Source organism: Motacilla alba, chromosome Z, assembly GCF_015832195.1.
Source record: "Motacilla alba alba isolate MOTALB_02 chromosome Z, Motacilla_alba_V1.0_pri, whole genome shotgun sequence".
Lineage (NCBI taxonomy): Eukaryota > Metazoa > Chordata > Aves > Passeriformes > Motacillidae > Motacilla > Motacilla alba.
The window spans coordinates 28,999,835-29,021,577 of NC_052046.1; positions in this window are offsets into that span (position 1 = coordinate 28,999,835).

Genomic DNA, 21,743 nt, shown 5'->3' on the forward strand with positions numbered 1-21,743 from the left:
GCATGATAGGCTGCATCTCTAATTATTCTGTTAGATTTTGAGGTATAGTCCACAATGAAAATAGTTTGCATGGTCAGCTTAATCCGCTCCCAAAGGTACAAGGAGAAACAAGTTCATTTCAGAGTAAAAGCCCCTGTACCAGCAGCTGGGTTGAACGTTTACTGAGCATTATGTATTTTATATTCCCTTTCTAAGCTCTTTCAATTATAAAAAAAGCTTTATAAACAGGTTATGTGAGTTTAGACTATTTATTTAAATGCAATTATCTTCATGCTAGGCAAACTTCAGATATCTATCATACATGATTTATACAATAGAATAGAATATAATGCTAAGTGGTAATTTAATAGACTTAGTTGCCAGCAAGTGGTGAGATAAAGAATTCTCATGAAAATTATTTTTTTACTGACAGTCTGTATCCAGTTTAGCAGCTGCTAACTCTTGTTCCGTATCTTGCACGATATAATAAATTAGCTCCTGAAGTTTCAACACCTCAAAATATCAATATTTTGTCAACTTCTTTCAATTTGAATTTTAGATTAATATAGCAGAATAAGGCAATATGTTTTTATCTTCTATTATTTTAAAGTTGGATTTTTTTTTTTTTTGTAATTCTCCAGACTGAAGGTTATAAAAGCATCTTTCATTATTAGGAAATGTAAATACCAATGTAGTAGTCACAATAAAGTACAGCTAATTATATTACACCAATTTCTAAACCCTTCAGAACTGTGATATTTCTTTGCATTTACTTTATTTCTTAGCACCTTGTGACTTGCTACTCCAGGTCAGAGCCCATTCTTTTAGCCAGTCTGACTCAGTGAGATGTACACCTTCAAATGACACAGAGTTGCTGATCTCCAAACCAGTGCCTGCATTCTGACAGACTTATGAATTAGTGTTGGATCTGGAATAAGACAAAAGCAAATAAAGACATACATCTCAATTGAAAATTTGAATACTTTTTTGGGAAAAGCAAATTTAGAATACTTACATGTGCTGGAAAGATGAAAGAATTATTTACATTCTAGAAATTAAGTAGGTTGCACCAATATCAGGTACTTTGGTTTTGGAGGACCCAATACATCATCGTTATGTGGTAGCCTAAATTCAAATAATGGGTTTTTTAGTTTTCATTTTGACTGAGTCCTTGGAACACCATACCTGTTACCTGACAGTAAGACATGCTTTGTGTGTCCCTCCCTGCTTTACTCTTTTGAATGATAAATATAAATAATACTTGGCATACCTTTGCTGTATTTCATTAACCTCTGACCATCCATACAGTTTTGGTTTTGGGGGATTATAAAGTTTAAAGAATCTTCAGTCCTTATAAGAGTGAGTTAACCTTTTCAACTTTTCTTGCTATGCATATTCTATTTTGCTACATAGAATTTTGTATAATATATACAAAATAGAGACAGTATAAAGAGAAGGTATTTTCAATAGTATTCTCCATAAAGTAAAATGACTGGGAAAAAAACCCAACCCGAGAATCTAAAGATGCTAATAACTGCAATTGTGAGTTTATGATTTACATTATAGAATGGCTGTAACACAAGGCTTCATGAAATGTATGTAAGAACTTTCTCCCACTTGTATTTAGCTTGATCCTAAAATCTTTGTCACTTGTCAGTGTTCTAACTAATAAGATTTAAGAAATAGTTACAATGCATTCAAGTTCCTCAGGTTTAAAACACAGGTTCAAAGGAAAAACCCCAAATATTGAAGGTGTCAGAAGTCTGATGTCACCAGAAGAAATGGAGTTTATTGGGTTTTTTTTATAATTGAGAAGCTTCAGTTTTTACAAGTACAGCTGCTGCTTGTACTGAGAAAAACCCTGTCATAGTAATCCTTAAAAAAAGCATTTTTAAAAATGGAATGTTTCACCAGAGAGAAGTTCTGGTGTGAATCAACTGTGGTTTATATCATAAGTGCTTGACATCAAGAGTGTGATAAAAATACTTTTGTCATGCAAAGTGTCAGTTTACATTTTGCATATGCAACTTCTAATTTTGCTGCACAGATTTACATAACCACTTCAAAAGTAGTTTATTTCCTCTGGGAGCGGTCCAAACCTCAAAAAACAATATGTAAGATAAGTTGCAGCAGAAGGTAGAAGGCAGTAATAATTCAGGCTGTGCCACTGGCAAGAGGTGCTTTTTATACCACTGACTAGCCTACCCATCAGGCAAAAGGTATGGCCAGACTAATTGAGATTTGGGTTAATCCATAAAAATATTTAAAGTTTCTTCAAGAATTTTAGATTAGAATTTCAGATTAGAATTTTCCTTACCAGGTGTAAAATACAAGCCTTTTTTCACCTTTTAGCCATGTTTTAGCTCTTCTAGTCTAGAGTTAATGGTAATTTTGTCAGTAAAACAGACTGTTTATTAGTTTTGTTTCAAGTATTAACATACTAGGACAGCACTTGAGTAAAAAAAATACAAAAATTATCTACACTATTAGGAAAAAGTATGGAACTAACCCTCTGATTCTTTGCAGATATTTTCAGTAATATTGTCATTTTCAGTTAGAAACAACCAAATTAGTTTTATTCAGGTTTCTCTCTCACTTATAATTTGTAGTTTTTAAATGGAAATATTCCCTAAAAAAGCTCTAATGTCTTCTGTATTTTATTATGTTAACAATATCACCACCATAGAGTGGATGGCATTCCCAAGCTTGCTTACTAACTACCTTCAGAACCATTCTCCTTCCTTTTGGAAAAAATAAAGACAGGGAAATTATAGGAATGTAATTTGATTAGAATTTCTATGAAAAAGCCATGCTTGTAGAAAACAGGATATGAATCTCTGTATCAAGAACAGCCTAACTAGAGTATATCACCACCTGTCAGATGAAGGAGAAAGACCCTCCTTTACTTAAAATCCATCTTTTACATAGACATCATGGATTTTCAGAGCTGGCTGACATATTGGCTTGAGGAATTATCCATATCTCAAGTTTTATTTTCATTAGATAGCTGCAGTTTTATTTTTTCCTTAGTAAATTACTTCTCTGCTGATTTATAGTATAACAAAATAAATTCAGCAAGCTGATAAATGTATGCAGAACATTCTGGGTTAATTTTACTCATTCTTTCTTTTTTTTTTTTAAATTATGTTTTCACAGCATAACTTGTGACAATGGGACAGCTACTTTTTAACAGCCTGGTTATAACTGAATGTTTTGATGAAAATGTGGATTAGAAATCTCCCTAATTCTATCCAATGCATCTTTGCAAGGCAGGGAATCTTACTGATATTAAGATCAATTGATGTCTCAAACCCTTTTAGACCTACACATTAATTTTAAGACCTACAATATGTTTTAAATGAAGAAATTTAATATTTGCAGATCAACACAGATAGATAGAAATGCATTCATTGTTTAATAAGCTGAATTAGAGAAGGGACCATTGCTACGAAAGACTGAGTGCATATTTTTGATTATTAGAGAGAAATTTGTCATAAAATCTTTTAGTAAAGCTAGTAAGTGAATCAAAGTTCTTTAAAGTATTTGTTTTATAGGGATCTTTGAGTTTTTTCAACTATGTCATTTAAGGTATGAAGTTTCATTAATTAGGATGAAAAAACCACCAATTTTGCTGAAATTATACCCACTCCATAATGTCATTTCTATGTCTTTCTACCAGAATTAAATAATGACTTCACCTAACACTGGCATTCAAAATGCTTTCAGATATGTTTTATGGATCAAGGAGCATCTCTGTTGGTGAACCTTGTCTGCATAAATTCCCTACTTCCAAAAAACATTCTTTGTGATGGAATTACAAACTGAAATAAACATTAACTACTTCAACAAAAATATTTTAAATCTTCTAGTCAATTCATGGCTTGCAAAAGAAGCTCTGTAACTATGTTCGTACACTTCCCAGTGTTCCCGAAACAGCTGCTGCCTCAATTTATAGTAACATAATGAAAGAAGCATCTTTTAGTACATGTTGTTCTTTAACACAGAATTTTTGCAACAGAAGTACCTTACAAATATGAAATTTAGCAGGAGAGGGAAGAATCCTCAGCTCTTTAATTTTCTTTGCAAAACACCTAAAAGGCTGCTTAGTTTAGAAAATGCTGTTATCTGGGTTAGAAAAAGTAGTAGTGATGTGTCTCCAGATAGAAAGAGAGAGAGAGAGAGAGTTACATGTTGGTTAAGAACTTGCAGTGAATTTATGTCTCTGCTTTTACATATGCTATTTAATATCAATGAGATGAGGAAGATAAATCTGCCAATGTAATCACTTGAGAGTTTGCAAGTCAGTTGCCATGTTTCAACATACTAAACACATAAGGAAAATGTAGTAGGAAGAATACATTCCTTGTACTGAAAAATTGAACTTTATGATTGCTTATGCATAGTTAAATGCCTGAAATTGCTGTTTTCTGTGAAGAACTCTTGACAACATCAAAAAAGAAGGAAAAAATATCCAAGGTAACTGAAGTGATGGCAAAATTTTGTCTTCCTGTGTTGTTTTTGTCATCTGCTTCTCTCTGGCATTCTATATGAACCCATATTTTTACATATATTTTATGTGTGAGCCTTGGCATTTTAGCCCTCTCCTGCAGAGGCCCCTTAGTACCATATGCTTCTGTTTTTCTTCATTGCATGATGTGATCTCTTCTGACTGTTACATGCACGTGAAAGGACAGTGGGCTTTTGGGGGAGAAGAAACCATGCTTTAAGAGAGCACACGTCAGTTGCTTTTCAGTCATTTGGAGTTGATTGGATCTGACAAGTGTTGTAGCTACTCATCGTAATGGATGTCTCTGCTTTAGCAGAGGAGAGGTGAAAAGGATGTAATTCCCAGTGGAAGAAGCCAACATGAACTATTATTTAATTACAAGTTAATATAAAAAACCCTAGTAATCCCCAGACTTCTCTCTTCCTTTCTCTACAAGGCAACAGTCAGGGCTTTTAATGCAGCACTGACAGCTATGCCTGTTAGGAAAATAGCTCATAAAAAACATAATATGCTCATTCCTTTATTTTTTGAAGCACAAGTTCTGCATAACATGCAATCAATTCTTGAAATCTAGAAATCACCCACATTTTTGTTCTTTGCTTTTCTTAATGCACAGCTTGAAATAAAAATTTCATGTTAGATGGCAACTTTGTCTCAGATTTGAAGGTTGCTTACTTTTTTCATCAGGAAAGCTTGATTACTTCTCTGACTGAAGAGCTGCAACTTATTTTGATTCAGTTAAAAACAGCCGACTTAGTTCTCTGTGAATCTGAGATTCACAGTTTTTTTCTCATCTAAGGAAAAAGAAAATTTTATTTTTTATGTCTACTTTGGAAATAAAAGGCTAGTGATCGTTTGCTTCATCTTCATTACGTGCTTCATGTATGTCTGGGTAGTAAAAGACAGCAGTGTCTAAGTGATTTCAGGCTTAAACACTGCAAATAAGTTAAGATTTTACACTCATAACTAAATGGGAACGACAATTGAGATTCCTTAATTTAGAGAAAATTGAAAAAAGCCTGAATAAACAAATAATAAAATTCCCAAGACCTCAACAAACGAACAACATCTCTGCAATCCTTGGTAGTTACCACCCAAGGTAAATGCACTGTATTCTAAGTTTGGATCCTTACTTTCCAAAGCAGTTTTCAGTCACAGATGCACATTCCTGTGCATTGCTGGATTTAGACATATTTATTGCTATGTATTATTTTACCTTCAACTAGTGCAAGGAAAACAGGAGGTGTTCTACTACGGCTAGCATTAGCATATGAGTATTAAAATGATACCAAAACAACATGACCTTAAGATTTATGCTACACATAATATTTTATAAGTCTTACCATAACACAAATAAATCAGAATTAAATAAATGAATCTCTTATGGAACAAAAAATTTAAAAAAAATTACTCCTCCTGTATAATGGTCTTTTATTTCACAAGCTGCTGTGCAGGAAAATTTCTATGTAAGAATTTATTAAATGTCTCAATATAAGTGGCTAGATCCTCACTCTGGGTACAATCTGTGAAAAAAAAAATAATGCCATACCACAGTTAATTATTGTGTTTGCACAATTTTCAGATACAGTACTTCACAAAACATGCAACATTCACCACATGCTTATGTACTCACTCGCTTATTTTAAATAGAAGATGCATGTAATTTAAATAAAAAGGTCATAATTTTAAAAAATAACTTTATTAACCCACTTTAGGCTGAGAGGCTGAGAGGGAAAAGCTCACCACTGAGTATCGGCCACATAAAAGACCACTAAAACTCAATGAAGATCAAGTGTTATGCATCTCTTCCTAGTGTTACACTGCCTCAGATCTTCCACTTGTGCACTTTATGATGCATTTTTTTACCACCAACATGTAATAGAGCCTGAAATACATGGATTTTTTTTTTCCTTTTAAAATCCAATTTACAGAAAAAGCTATATGAACCAATCACATTAATACTTTGCCATGTAATTCTATTTCACTATCCTTCATTCACTTAATGATTCATATTTCTCCTTTATTTTGAAATTTTCAGAAGTAGAGAGCTTCTCTTCATTCTAGTCCATTTATTTTTGAACTTCAGGCATTTTTGAGTTGGGATAATGTCCTACTGTATGTATTCCAAGGAGTGATACAAAGAGTGATCTATACTTGTGCTGTCAATTGATACCAAATATTCAGTGTAAATGATTGCCTGCTGTGGAGTATCTCCTAAACCCTTCTGCACCTGAAAATACTCCTTGAGAAGATTCAAATCTGGCACAAATTTTATCAATAGGCACAACTTTCCCTCCTAAATTAAAGTTGATTGAATACGTGGATGCCATTCCGAGTGCCAATTTCAAGCAGAGATAGCAAAAGAGGGGCAGTTTGTATTAGAAAACCTGACCAGGAAGAAGTATTCCCGGCATACTTGAAAACTAGGTTGAAGTCCCCTGAGAGTGAACCAACAGTCACAGGAAAGAGAAGAGCTCAGACTTTGTCTGATGCTTGTCTTGTGTCAAGAGAAAAATACAGGGATGATCTGCCAACAGCAAAAGGGTATGGAAATCAGGGGAACCAATAGAGGCAAGGCTGAACTTTGCACAGAAGGGAAAAAAAATAAAAGAGGTTGAAAACAAAGTATTTGGAAAGAACAAGGAGTAATTCACATATACTTCCAGGTTCTTGATTTCAACTCTCTATTTCTGCTTTTAGGCAACATCCATGTTCTGAGAGAGTGTGAACAAAAGAACAAGGAGAGGCTGATCTCCTTTCAATAAAAAAAACATTATTTTTAACATTAATGACAGCAATTTATTTCTCCTCAATCAGGATGAATAGTAGCAATGACTAGCTGGTTTTTAAGGCATTGAACATGAATGGGATATATGGTCAAAACTGGGGAAAAAAAGGGGGAAAATTACAGAAAGAAAATTGCAGGTTCTTTGTCATGCATAACATAGGGAAACAACACACATCATTGTCTGGGAAGCAGAACCACAGTGCCAGTCCCCCTGTCTCAGGGGACTCAGTGGCCCTCAGCTGGCTTTTGGGGAAAACGGAAGGAAGAAGTGCAAGTTTATCAGCACCCAATTTGTTGTGAAGGGATGTCCCTGAAGGTCAGTTCTGGAGGGTGGGATGTGGAAAGTATTCCCTGCAGGTACATCCCTTAATTGATATTGCTTATGTTTTCTTGGCTGTCAACTGTCTGGCAGATAAATATGCCTATGGCTGCTTTAGCCCTGAGCTACAGGCATGGCAGATGAGAATAGTTTGGCCAGGCTCCTCTGGGTGCACTGTCTTTGTCAAAGGAATTGCACCCTGCTTTTCCATGACAGTACATCCTCAGTGTCCTCTGCAGCACACACCATACGGTGCTGCTTACATGGGAGGAAACATAAGGATGGACAGTATTTTGCGCTTCTTCCTACCATTTTGGACAGATGGCAAGTGTTTATGCCTTTCCATGTGGCTGCACACTGGACAAGATGATCAAGACAGATGATTTATAATGGAGCTCACTGGAGATCAGATTCAGTCTACAGTGGCTTAATTTCACTGGAATGCCCATAAACTGGGGCTGTTCTTCATGGCTGGCTAACAGGATCCCTTTGAAACCGCTTTGAGCCAGCCACCGTGCAGCATACATAGATTACAGATACACCTCTTACTGTGAGGGACTTTGAACATTTCAGAGCTGCTTACCTATATATAAAGTTAGAATTGTGTGTGGCTTACGGCTGCTTTTCTTTTTCCTTTGCTGCCAGTTGTCCAAAGATATTAAATATATAATGTATTAGGCAGCAGGGCTTGCCTGTGCCAAGGAATGGGAGGAAAGGAGCACTGAGGACAGTGATGGGAGGGGAAAGGAGAGAAAGCCTGTCATAAACCAACTTTTTCCCAGAAAAGCTGGACAGCCTGGTGTAATCTCCGAAACCCATAGCAGAAAGTATGCAATTGAAGGCTGGAGGCTCAAGCACAAATCCAGAAAAAAACCCTTTGAAATTACCAAATGCTCTTCTAAATCATGATGTAGAGGATCCTTTCCTCATTTGTGGGTCCACTCACAATCCAAACAAATCTGAAACCATTATAATGCATGGCAGTTGGTCAACAGTGTGGAAAAACCTCATTTACTGACTGGCCAGACAGTCTTAAAACCTTCAGATTTTTCTAAGTCTAGGTTATTAACTGTCTGACTGTAATCACATCTTCACCATAGGGAGCTTCAAAAGCTTTTCATTTGCATTGAATCAGTTGCCTTCCTCCCTGTCTTTTTTCCCTCTGGAAATAAAGTTAAATAATTCAACAAAATGCACACATGGCTAGTGATTATTGAACCATTCTGAAACACTCAAGGCAAATACACCATTAGGTAGCAGGAATTAAAACTTTCCTTGCAGTCATTGGGAGAAAGATGTATACATACATAAGCATAACCCTTGTCTCTCCTGCAAGTGAACAAATGTGTGTGTGTGTGTGTGTGTGTGTGTGTGTGTGTATGTGCCAGAGGATGTGCAGAGGGATACTTACAAATATTTCCTTCTCACAGTGACCTTGTGACCATCCAAAACACAGTTTTTGAAACAGTGTTCAAAGACTATGTCAGAGATGAGCCATGACAGTTTATAGTGAGTAGAGTGGGCAATTTTGAAGATAACAAAAAATTCTTTGTTACAACACTACATCTTTTCACTCTGACAGGGAATGACATTTTTTTTTCATGCTCCGAGTTTGTGTGAAGACATCCTAGGATGCTGGTAATTAATTCTTAAAGCTATGTACACAAAAGCTTGTATCCCTGTACCAATGTCACAAAAAATAATGATAAAACAAATTTATGTGTTTAATTAGTTATTCATTTTTAATTGAGTTTAATTATTTCTTCTTAATGTTTTTAATGGATAACATTATTTAACTTATCAAATTGAATTTTTCAGGACAACTAGGAAAGTAAAAGTAGCAAGAAAACCTCAGCTCAAAACCAAAAAAGACAGCTTTTCATTACATAAAAATCATGGTTGTATCAAATATTTCTATACTGAGTGTGCTACTCAGCCTTTGGCTTTCCTTCATATCAGTACAGGTTCTGTCCTTACTGCTCTGTAATGGGAAACCTGTGTTAGAGGCATATATGTCAGTGGCTACTAGAAGAGATGAGAAGAAAAAAATAAACAAATCTAGCTTAAAAATATCTCAAAAATATTTTCTGTGATAATATCAACCTTTAGAGTAGTTAATAAAAAAGTGAGGGGAATGTCATAAAGCACTGATAACTCTAAAATTGCATTTGTGCCTAGTTACAGCTTTTTATTTAGGAAAAGATGAGCCAGTACACGGTGACACAAAACTATCCCTGTGCTCTAAGGACAAACAGTACACTTGTTGCCTAGTTGCATGTCATTCTGACATCTTTTATATGGGCACATATACGGTGAAAATTGATAAAGAAGTAATGTCCAGAAACACATTGCATGAGGTCAAATCTGATTAGCATTCCTCCCTATCATGTGAACTAGAACAGAAAGGTTAGATGCATAAATACTGAAGTCCAGGCAAGACTTCTCAGCACAATTCCACTGCTCTATTATGTAGAGAGACATATATATATGTACATATACACCACTAGTTATGCTGGTGTCAAATATTTCAGTTAAGGTTTTTCCCTGTACTAAAGACTCAGACACCTCAGTAACAGGCAGTGGGATCCCCAGCTGAATAAACAAGTCTTTTCTTCTCACTATTTACAAAAATAGGAAAGAGAGATTTAAGTGTGAAGGCCATGACCCAAGAATACTGCCCTCCAATCTTTACTTTTCTAATTATATATGCACTATCAGTTGTGATATCAGAATATGGAAAGAAAAGTAAGACTGGGAACCAATATTGCTTTTTGCAGGTGAGTGTCTATTTTGTGTATTGATTTTTTAAATAAAATTTAGCTATGGCTATGAATATTAGCATATTATAATTGAAATAATAGGAAACAATTTCCATCAGGTCCCTTTTAACTTTAAAAAGTGTTGTACTCCTGGGCATGTTAAATTAATTGCTTGTCTATTTCTGTTGAACAATGCTGCTTGCTGATGACTAGAAGTAAATCCTGTAATAATAATCTTCAAGCACCACTTACATTTGATTGATGTGTGGCATACATCCAAGATGCTCTCTCCTGAATGTCTTCATGGGTGAGATCCTTTCATAAGAGTGGTTGCTCTGCAAAGCAGTTCAATGCAATGTGATTTTAAAATGCTTTTAAAGTGCACTTTACCAGCCTATTGAGGATCAGCCTAAAATAATTATCAGTAGCCTGGACCTCACTATAGCTCCAGTATAGCAAGGGAAAGGAAATTCAGACAAGAAAAAGAGATATGACAGAGTGACAACCCTGTGTTGCTGTGGTAAATAAAGATCACACTGATTATATTGTATCAAGATTGTATTTCATCACTCCCAGTTTGCTGACTGGCCTTTCAGAGCTACCACTATCATATAAAATGATGGTAGAAAAAATTAATATCAATATTTTGTTTAAAATCATAAGAAACACTGTTGCTCTACACACATTTCTGGAATAGAATTTGTCAGTTCATAGTCTATAGAAAGAATCATCCCAATATGTGGAAATACTCCTGCTGAAGAGGAGAATGGAATAAAAAAAGGAAATCACAGATTTATGCTAAAATTGTTGGCAACTCTACATTAGCAGAAGTCAGGACATGGCAACAAGAATTTACTGTCACACTGAAAATCAAAATATGGACTCCAGGAGGGCCATCTGTTGCAGTTTTAACTTCAGCATTTACTGTGTTGATATTCTGCTCATCTTTTGAGAACTAGGTGACCTAAGTGAATTCAAGAGAGCTGATTTTCCCTTTGTAATTTCCTCTGAGAAAACTTTTTCCATCATGCTTGTGTGCAGTGTTATTTTTCCTCATGTTATTACCCGCCGCTGGGGCAGGGCAGCTCAGGTTTCTCTTAATACATCCCTGGGGTGATTTAAATTGAAAAAAAACTGAATGACTGTTGTATGTGTATCAGGCAGATTTATTTAAAATAAATTTAAGTGCAGTAGAAAGAAGTCATCCAGCAATTTTGGTTCCTTTCTGTAAATGTGAAAAATTTCACATAGAAAATATGTGAGGGAAAAAAAAGAAAAAGAGAGATAAAAGTAAATAATGAAGAAGAAAGGTATCACAGCCCATGAATCCAGCAACTTAATTGCTGCAATTTTAATGTCTGTGATCAGAGTAATGGCTTCAGTCTTGATCTTCTGGGTGTTGAGGCCCACAAAACAAAGAGTTTTCCAGTTATGTACATTCAAGTTAGCATGGAAATGCCTGGATGCCCCCGAGGGGGAAATTCTTCATGTCTGATGCAAGATTAAGGAGTATGCGAAATTTAATTTTGGAAAGTTTCCAGAAGAGTTGGAGTGGGGAGGGGGGCAAGGGGGTGCTTTAAGGCCCCTTAGTGGGCCTTAAACTGCTCTAGGTATGTTCCCACAGTTTGACCCTGCTTCTTGTGAGCAGATACGCCTCACCATGAGAAAGGCAGAGGAAGCATTAAAAAAGCACAGCTCCACATGTGGAGGATCTGCTTCTCACCATCCTTTCCCCTTGTTTGGTCTGAAAAGAGATAAAACTTTCCTAGTTGTCCTGGGTGCAATCAATCACAGAGCAACCTAGGCTGGTTGCCATAATTTTCAGGTTGCCACACCTCCCAGGCATCACATCTAGTGTCTCATTTCACCCCTACTCTGCCCCCCAAACTTTTTAATTTGTCCAGTCACCTAGAACTTAAGTGGAATGAGATTCAAACAGTACTGTAGCACAAGACAAAATTCACGACCCTAAAACTATTCAATATTTACACTGAGTTGAGGACAACTAATCTTCAAGGTTAAGCTGACCTAAAGCCTAGGACTACACTGGGTCTAAGGAGACGTAGCTAGTGCATGCACAATGTGAGAGCAGAGATCTTACCAAGTTCTACAGCTTGTTGTGAGTTTTATCTCCTTCAGTTTTTATGAGGTTGTTTGATGAAGAAGCAGAATTTGGCTGAAACTGTATGCTATTAAAAACAATGCCTCAAAACTTCACACTAAGCTCTACAAAAGCCCAAAGTTTTGAATCTCATAAAAAATCAATTGATTTCTCTTCATCTCATCTCTTCCTATTTTTGTACTTCTTTGCAAGAAAGAGAAGAACATTCTGTTTAATTAAATAATAAAAAGGAAAGCATCTAAAGTAGTTTTACAGAACAAAGAGGTTCACCTGGACTTATGTGTGAATCCAAATTGCAACATACTAATATTCAACTTAGATTAGTCAGGAGCCCTCTTGTGAGTTACTGGTCAATTTTGCATTTCCTGTCAAGATTAGGAAATGGAATTACACCTTGGGCACTGATAGCTGAGATTTTCCATTGCTGATTAGTAATTAAAGTTCTGAATCCCAACTCATTTTGTCACGGTGTTCATATTATACAGGCCCACAAATTTTGCTGCAGTCATCAGTTTGACACAGTACCCATAACTCTGCTAAGACAGAAGAATAAAATGTGTCTCTGCTCTAATATAGATGCAATGTGATTTCAGGAAGCAATATCCAGCCATTTACAAATATATTTTTCTGAATCGCTACTCTTGCTTTTTATAGGGCTTCAACCTCTGGTGATTAGACAACATTAAAAATTCAGGCATTTATCTAAGATGCACATGTTTGACCTCTGGAGACAAACAATGATATCATAATCCTAACTCTGTTTTCCTCACCTCTCCATATTCAAGGCAAACCTTCTGAAACCTGTAAGGTATGAAGTAGTTCTAATTTCCAAGACTATTACAGGAAAAAAAATTACTTGTTTTCCAGATGCAAAAATTGGGAGGCAGCTCCTGGAATGCTTAGGCTTTCTATATCATTCTCAGCTTACTCAGACTCATTTTGGGGGATTGCTTTACACCATTTTAGCAAAGAAGGTTTTAATCAGATGGTAAGTTAGGCCCAGTTGATTAATTACTCTGTCATTGAGGCAGGATTGTAAAGGGGTTTAATGCTAAGAATCATCTTCCCTAGTCCTATCTCCTGCCATCATCTGTCAGATTATGCTTCATTACTAGTCCATTCATTTTCCAGACTACTCAGACATATAAGGAGTCCATTTGTCAAAAAAGTGTTTCTTATTTTTGCCATTTATGGAATAAAGAATTAATAAAAGATTATAATTTTGTCTCCTCTATGGCATGGTATTAAAAGAGACAGGTCCTGCAATTTCGCCTCAGAAACAATTCCATAGAGAGCATAAATTAATACACTGAGATTTGGGAGATCCTTAGTGGCCATAGAAAAGTGTGTATGAAGAAAAGTGAGGATGGTGGTTTGCTTTTGGTTTTTTTTGAAATTTTTCTAGCCTTGTTTCATGAGTAAACATTGCTGGGTGAAGAATTGCAGTATCTCATCCAGAAATGCAGAAGTTTTGTTGTCACACATTTAAATAATGGTAACAGAATCATCTCAAAATTGTGAGGAAAATTCTGCTTCCATTTGCCATAAAAAAAAAAAAAAACCAAAAAAAACCCACCAACATACAAAACAAAAAAAAAGAAATAAAGAAAAAAGAAATTACTAACCTTACAGAACAAGGATAGTTTATTAAAAGTCCTTATTTTAAATACTTGCAAGTGTATTTTGCTGTCTTTGTATTTTCTTTTTACTGGCTAATTTCTTCAGCTATCTGCTGAAGGATGGTTATTATTATTATTGCAATTATTTCCTCAAAGAAGGTTTAGATGATGAAGTTTCAACAATTGTAAAAAAATTGTTGATTTTTTCTGTTTTTAGCACACAACACTGCACTACTGTGAACTAAAGAATCTAATATGATATGTATAGAAATATATGTGTTTTCCTTCAGTTAGTTGTCTGCTTGACTGCCTGTTTTCCAACAGTGTACTTCTTGATACGAAGAATAATATTAATGCTAAAGAAAAACAGTCTATTTATTAGTATTAAAGAAAAATTCAATTGAAAAATATTGTCACAGAGAACTTTAAGCTCCTTTTACTGCCTGCTTCTTGATTCTGAACATAAAAGCTAGAAAATTGAATGTTCTCTTTGTAGAGATGAGATTTCAAAATTGCAAGCCCAGCACACCTGAAAGGGTTGAGCATCTTTAAGTCCTGTTTACCTCAGATGTTTCGTTCTGATATCACCTGAGACAGCATTTTAGATATTGCAAGAATAACCAAACTATAATTCAGTTATCAAAATCATATCAGAACACAAAGCAAGCCAAGTGACAAAAGGGTAATAACAGTTATCTGGATTCTTCTAATTTTGGAACAATTTTCCCTTTTTAGGTTCACAACTATATTGTTTCTATGTACAGGGGTATTTCAGAAAGAAACATTAGCCCTTCCCAATATTTCTTAAAGGAAAATCTCTTTAATAATTAAAATTCTGGGTTTAGACTCTTTTTTTTTCCCAGCTTTTTGCGACAAAAAGTGATAAATTTGAATAATTTGCTTTATATTATCTTTTTAGAAGTACTTTTTTTTTTTTTTTACTACTTCGCTCAAACTTTCTAAATTAAGAAAATATGGCAGCAGGAAACATGGCATTAAATTTCTTCTTTAGAATATTTGATGAAAATTATTTTGAAATCTTGGTTTTCCAGAGCATTTTGGTTGGTAGGGTTTTCCTGGACAAGATCTTCCCATTTTTATATGATAGCAAGTGTTAGAATGCAGATTTACTTCCCTTGTACCTCCTGGCATTTGCTGTCTGAATTGTGGTGTTAACAGCACAGAGACAATAGTTTGAGGTATTTAAGTAGACAAAACCATTCAAAATGTGGGTATGAAGGAAACAGAGTAGAGAGTCAAAGGCGCTGGGAAGGACTGATGGGAGATCAGTTTTCTACATAAGGACTACCTGTGAAAGAGGAGAGATGTACTGGTGAGATTCCCACAGGGCAACATCTCAAAAAGAAATACATGATCAAATTTGTCAAAAGCAATTGAACAACTATGAATTGAACAACTATGGACTAGACGTCCTGAGGGAGAAAAAGACCTTGATAAAATGAAATATAGCAAAACGCCTGAGTGTGGGCATTATGAGAAATCCAGAAAGGGGGTTAATGGGAGAGTGGTCCTTCCTGGTTGTAGCAGATGAATAGGTGCAGTAACTAGGGTGAGAAAGCAAAGAAGAAACAAAACTCAAGAGAATGAAAAAAGAGAGGTTATTACAGGGCAAATGAAAAAGAAAGGAGCAATAAGGGGAGAAATCTCGGATCACTTAGGGCTTGATGTACTGTTCTTCTGGAGTCATTCATGTCTTGCTCAAGAGATAGACATTGTCTGAAGATAAGGAACTGCTAGTGATGGAGTTGGTATCTTCAGAAAAAAATCAGAAAAGAAAGATGAATCCTGGATATAAATTTTGTAATGAGTTATCGTGCCTGAGACCTGAGACGGACAGGATGAATCAAGACAATCATCAGGGACTAATTATTTCACTACATTCCATAGGAGTAGAGCCCCACAAGAAAAAATAACACCACCTTAATTTTTATGGCATTTAGATGAACAGAAAAGAGCTCTAATGTCTGCTTCATTCATGCTAATGCATTCATCAAACAGTGAGTATTGTGGGTATTAATGCTGAAAGCTTGGCAGAGGAACACACTGTGTGCCTCTGCCACAAGAGTGAGACAAAATACTACAGGTTGGATATGACTGGCACTAGGAATGGTTGGAAATTATTTTTTCCTCATTTTCTGTGCAGACCCTATGAAAATTGGTGATGCTTCCAAGAGCCGCTCACATTTATGAGTCCACTAATTGTGACTGGACGAGATGCTCTTTTGTCTCAGAAGCTTCTTCAGAACAGCAGAAAGGAGACTTCCATGCTCCTTTCCACTCCATCTTACAGACACTCAGGTTTTATCTTTCATGCTTTCTTCTAACAAGGGAATCTAGGGCATTCTGAAATGGTGTTAAAAAAGCAGATGAACAAACAAAGCCAATGAGAATTCCTCTTTTACTTCTTAAATAGCTAAAAAATAGAAAAGTTTTTGTAACGGGATCAGGTACTTCTCTACCTTCCAGATTAGTTGTGGCCAGGAATGTTTTCCATAAATTACTACAAAATCAGTGATCCAGAATATGGGATTTTTTGACAATATATTGGGTGCCTGATTTTTCATTTGGCATTTATTTTCACCTTACACCTGTTTAGCGATTAGGTTCTTGTACTTCTTCATTATAATCTCCATATCTTTTTAGTGTATCTTTTGCTGCTCCATTCACTGACTGTAACTCAGCATCAAACCAGAATTGGGTTACATACGTACTAGTTGGAAAGCATTGCCATAAATATGTCACACAACAAGGTTTCCATCCTGATTGCTTTTAACTTGAAGACATAACAGTAGCAACTAAACTGTGAACACAGCATAATGTCCCTTTAAAAAGAAATAAGTATGCAATGGTTTCTTTCAGATTCACCATACAAACAGAATACAGATCATTCTAAACTGTGAATTTCAAAGAATTTAGTTGTCATTTTTGGAAGTACCATTTCACAAAACTGAAATTTTTATCATTACAAATAATGTTATTCTTTCTTCCCAAGACAGGTTTTAGTTTTTATATACAGCTGCATGAAGCAGAGCAATTGCAACTGAACAAAAATTATCAAAGAATTGGTAAAGATGTTATTCAAAACATCAGTCGTAGCAGCCAGGAAGAAGGAATTCTGCAGATTGATAAAATTGGGTTAGAAAGACAGAGGAAGTTTGTATAAATGAAAATAAGACGGTTTACAGAAACGCAGAGTAATTTCTTCCTACTCTTTGTTTAGAGGAAGGGATTATGTTTGCCTGTTTCTGAAGAGGATTGATAGATTGATATTTTCTGAAGAAGATTGATAGGAAGAATAGAAGAGAAAAAGAAGTTTGCACCAAAGTTAACCTTGTTATAGGAAGGGCTATACAAGGGTGACTCAAAAAGGAAGAGAGGATTTAATGAAAAATGTTTTCATATTCACTTGAAGCTACACAGAGTATTTGCAAATGTCAGTCACTAACTATGCATATAAACAACACATTTGGAGATAGAGTCCTATATTAGTTCATATTCTTTCCTCTGATCAGAAACACCTTTTTTTCCACATGAGTTTGTATTTCAGTGGGGATAAAGAATATTTAAAACTTATTAACAATCCTTGCAAAGCTATTTAAATGAAAGCATTATTAAGCCATTCTTTAACATAAGGATGACATAGGACACAAATCAGATGAGCACATAATGGCTTCAATACTGTCAAACTATTTTGTGACACTAATGTTGCTGCATTGACTCTACAGTTTTTTTTTTAATGATACAAGTGCAGCTTTAATAGGCAATTTTATTAGCACAAGAGAATTTTGTCACAGTAAAAAAAAAACAAAAACAACGAATATCTTTCTTTTGCCAATCACAGTACTTTGTTTTTTTTTAATACTACATGAAAGTCTGTGTTTTACTACTCATCTCCCTCTGAAAAATTTAACATTCTCTGCCTATTCAGAGTTATATCATTAGAAATTCAGTAACCACAGATGAAATAAAAACCATAGTGCAGTAATGATGTTGTCAAATCACAAAGTTTTTCTTTCAGAAATCTCTTTAACCTAAGTGAAGAAACTTGGAAAGTAATCCTAATCACTGGGGATTTTTTCAAAGACATTTCCTCATGCAGATAATGGCAAAAATCTCAAATTGTTAACCAAAGCAAAGACTAGCACTATAGTCTTTCACAGGTTCTTCATTTTAAGGTCTTGCATATATAGATGATTCTGAAGGTGTCTCAGTAGGAAAGAAAAGATACTGTATATGTGAAATAGAAACATTCATGACATTTTGTGGCCCTTATTTCTGAAACATTGAATACAGATTGTGAGTGCTAATAATGCAATTAAACTTGTGTGTTTATATGCAAGTACACAATACACAAACAATAAGATAAGAATGTATACGATCCCTTAGCTACTCAGCAGATTTTTAAGGACAATGCTAAACAATAGAATGCATTACAATTTAAAAAAAAAAAAAAGTGAAATTTTTCTCCTTTTCCAATAACTCTTCTTCTCCTCTCTCTGTTACTTCTCTTCTCCTTTCCCTATCACAGAAATCTTGATTTCTCCTTGAAGCTGATCTCCATCTTTTCCTGAAAGACCAGGAATTTCACCATTTCTTTTCCCTAGCAATTTTCTTCAGCTATCTGTTCTAGGTATTTCTTCCTCCTCCATGTCCTGAAGACTTCTGAGACTCCCATGGAAATAACCTTTATTGTCATTGTCCTGCTTTTCTATAGCCTTGAGGGCAGTAGCAGTTATTCTTGTACCTTAGCAAGGAATGACAAAAATTGCATTACTGAAAAACTAGAGTACGTATAGAAAGAAAATGGAGGAAGGAAAATAATTTACTTATAGTGCAGGAGGATAGAAGGTCATGGTTAAAGGTAAAAGTCATTTAATAGGAGGCATTAGACATCGAAATAGCTCCAGCTAGACATTCCAGAATGTCACTTTGGAAATGGTAAGGCATGCTAATAAAGTCTTCCTGAAAGCATTAAATCTGATCTCAAACACTGAAGTTGACTGGAAAAATTACCTATCCCAATCTGAGAATGAGAACCTCTTATTTGTCCCAGAATTATTCAGTTGGACTCAACACAAATTTTTGAGTGTACTCATACTCTTGATGTGTAGAGAAATGGGGAAATGTATGATCATAAAAGATTAAGGCCCTCACAAATGTTCCATGACCTGATATTATTGTATCGGTAGCTGTTGGGCAAACTGGGCTTGAGCAGATGAGTATTTTCACTTCTAAAATCCTATGATTATTGATGACTGCAAAAGATGATTGGAAAATAATAGTGCCCAAATTTCTTTAAAGGTCTGACTGTTAAGATATCAGTTCATACTGCAACCTCGCTCAGTTTGTACTGCAAGACAGAGCTCCATAAAATTCAATATTTGTGTTAACCACAGATATTTCTGTCTCTAAGTAAATCCAAATTGTTAAAACAAAGGCATAATGTAGACTTATTCAGATTTGGCTTGTAAATTCAGAAATCTGGAGACACTTAACTTTCTAATTCGTCTTGTAACACACTTTACGTAGAGAAAAAAAGAATTGATGAAAGAAGTTACTTGAAAATGTTTATTTTCTAATCTGTCTGTATGACATCTTTCAGGGTCTTTGGCCTCTTACACAAGCATTTAAAACCAAGGAAGAAAAATAATTCAAAGCCCACCATTGAGAGAATGGATTAGATTCCAAGAAATTAAAATTTCTTCAATTGTGTAATCTGCATTACTTAATAGAGCAGGGGGCCAATTAAGAGCAGTCCCCTATTCAGTTTAATTAGGCTAACTACAGGTGAGGGAGTCATATAGGAAAGGGAGGGGTATTCAATATAGACTCTTTCATGTCATGTCTCTTCCACTCTGGCAGAGTTAAAGAGATCTAGTTCTTGACTTTTTACCCTCTTAATTCTAGAAAGTAATCAAGTCACACATTTTATATTACTAAGACTTTTGAAATTGAAAGCCCAAGGCATTCCGTCTGACGCTAAGGGGAGAAGGGAAAGGAGAAGAAGGGAGGCAGCTGCTATATTCATTCTTTCAAATCAATGACACCTCTATGATAAGTATAACTCTTAATTGCAGCTTTCTTATATGCTTACATGTTCAACAAGCTCACATAGCTCTTTGTTAAGGTGACCAGAAAGAAATGCTTATTTTGTGCCCTGAGCTGCATTTTAATGCCAAATTAGAAAGTATATCTAAAGTTGTACATTACAAAGCTGAAAAAGATGCAGGGTTGAGACAAATGACATTTTCCTTTCAAAGATGTCCATCAAGGTATGAGTTACATTCTGGTATCATACCTGCAGTGATCATTCTTCCTACTGTAGATCTTTGAGTCTATGCCCTTCCACTTTACTGATATGTTGACAGGCACAGATGATCAGAATGTGGGGGGTGTACAGATAGCAAGTAAAAAAGAAAAATGAAAAAAGACAAACAAGAAGATATAACTAGCCATATTCATTAGCAGAAACATAAGGAAAGAAAAAAAAAGAAAGAAAGAAAAAAAGAGGAAGGGGAGACAATTAATGCAATATTAAAATTAATAAATCAACAGTCACACTTGAACTTTGACAAAGTCTGTTCTCCCCAGTTTATTACCATCATACTTGACAGCCTCATAATCTACTTTTACTGAGGAAGGAAAGCATTTCTTATAGGTGGGACAAATTCACTTTCAAAGTTTAATTTCAGTGCAGAAGCATTGATGATTTTTTTTCCCCTAGAGCATTTAATTTTTATCTGCCTGTAGCTTTCATAATTTTTACAACCAGAACACCTCATGATGTCCAAAAATGTCTTCTCAAACAGTGGAGGTCACATAAATTCTCAGGCTCAGGAGTATTCTTCACTGTTTACACAGCATGAGCAGCCTGCCCTCCAAAGGCGAGATACATTATGGCACACACAGTGCCTGGGAGAAGAGATCAGGTTGAACACACTACTGTTCTTTTTTCCTTCTGTTGTGACAAATATTTCTTGCAAAAAAATACACAAAGTGCAATGTTGTCATAGCATAACCTTCCCCTTCCTTTCCTTCCTGTTGGCTGCATCTCTGAACCTCAGGATTCTACACACAGTAATTTTAAATTTTTGAAGTGTCAGTTGCTCCTTCAGTTTAGAGAACAGGAAAGTTCCTGTTAATAACATGGAAAGTATAACTGGTATCCTAAGGAGTTCGCACATATCCCTTCTACTGACAGTGGTCACACTCACATATCCTTTGCTTTTGTACTCCCCTTATTGACTCAGAGCTTCTTTAATGGGACATTGCAGATGAAGTTCTCAGAGCAGTATCTAACATTAAGTTATGCCTTTGAACTAGTCCTTGTTTTAGACTGCATGATGATTACAGCTGAAGATCAACATGAGGTAACTAAAATCATACAGGGTAGTGCAAGGCTACCAAGCCTGCTCAAGTTTGAGAAGAGAAACCACATACAAGACTGCCTAATTTTACTTTTAATAGCAATGCTGTTGTCAACAACAAAGGCAGCTTTATGCATAATTTCAGGTTTCTTTCTTGCCTGATGAAACTATCCATTCCCATATGCAACATTATAGAAATGACAATAAGAGTGTGCTAGGTATTCTTGGAAAATTAAAATGTTTAGAAACTGCTTTACTGCAG